Genomic DNA, 1,190 nt, shown 5'->3' with positions numbered 1-1,190 from the left:
TGTCCTGTAGCGATGATTTTCGTCCACATCAAGATGCCTTGCTCAAAAAAAATTGAAAGCTTTTGAGCCGCCGTGGTTTCATTGTTTTACAACAGTTTTTACAAAAGCTCCACCGGAATCAAGCGGCATAGATTCACGCTTGGAAAATTTATTTTCAACCCAACTAACCAGTAAAAAGGTTTACCTGTATTAGACCCAAACGTTTTTACATAAAGCTGCCTAAATCGATCTTTACTTTTTCACTTTTAAACCTTGAAAACATCGGTGACATCAGGACCGGGCTATACAAGAGAAAATATGCCGCGGCTTTAGTTGCGCTGCGGCCTACATACAAAGAAGACACAACCACCCCATATAAATGGTGCAAAATCTATGTTTGCGGCTTTCTCAAGCCGCAGCTTATCCAGGCCAGGGAGTTTATACTCATATAAATAGTTAATTTCGCGTTTTATGTACGCCACGGCTTATTTTCTCTCTCATAAATGGCCCTACTGCCACCGCTTTTGTCTTTCTCAAGTATGACATGAAAAATTTCACAGGTTGCGGGTCTTTCTTGCACTAACGATTTCGATGATTACCAGAGCAGTAGCAGCAATGTTTTGCTGAGAGAGAGATGGATGAAGATCCTGCTGCGTCGTTGATTAACTTGGCAGGCTGGGCACCCCAGCTGAAATATTTGGGAGCCTGAAAAGCTTACTATTATAGTTTCTTGAATGGAATTATGTAACAATTACATATTAATCAAATTAAAAGAAACACACAGGTTACAGCCCCCACCCCCCCCCCCCCCGATTACAACCTAAAGATGAGGAAATTCACTAGTAGAATCAATAACAATGGTGATTACCACAGTGATTGTACATGTAAGTAGCAAATGCCATTTATAACACCAAAATCCTTGTTCTTAAAATTAATATAACTTGACAAAAAACATTTCAACAAGAAAGCTTAATTACAAGACGCTTTTTTTAAAACAATTCATCTCAGTCATGATGAAAGAAATGTTAACAATTTAACAGACCATCTGAATCAGGATGGTATTGTTAACTCATTTGCAAGGAATAGTGATAAGTCAGGTTAATTCTATTCAATACCAAGGACTGCTTCAATGCATGATAAGTGCTATATTTTCTTGAATGGATTTACGTAATAATTCCACATATTAGCGTAGTTATTTGGTTATAAGGCGT

The sequence above is a fragment of the Montipora capricornis genome, chromosome 9 (assembly GCF_036669925.1).
Source record: "Montipora capricornis isolate CH-2021 chromosome 9, ASM3666992v2, whole genome shotgun sequence".
Classification (NCBI taxonomy): Eukaryota; Metazoa; Cnidaria; class Anthozoa; order Scleractinia; family Acroporidae; genus Montipora; species Montipora capricornis.
Note: the sequence above shows the minus strand (reverse complement) of the source record.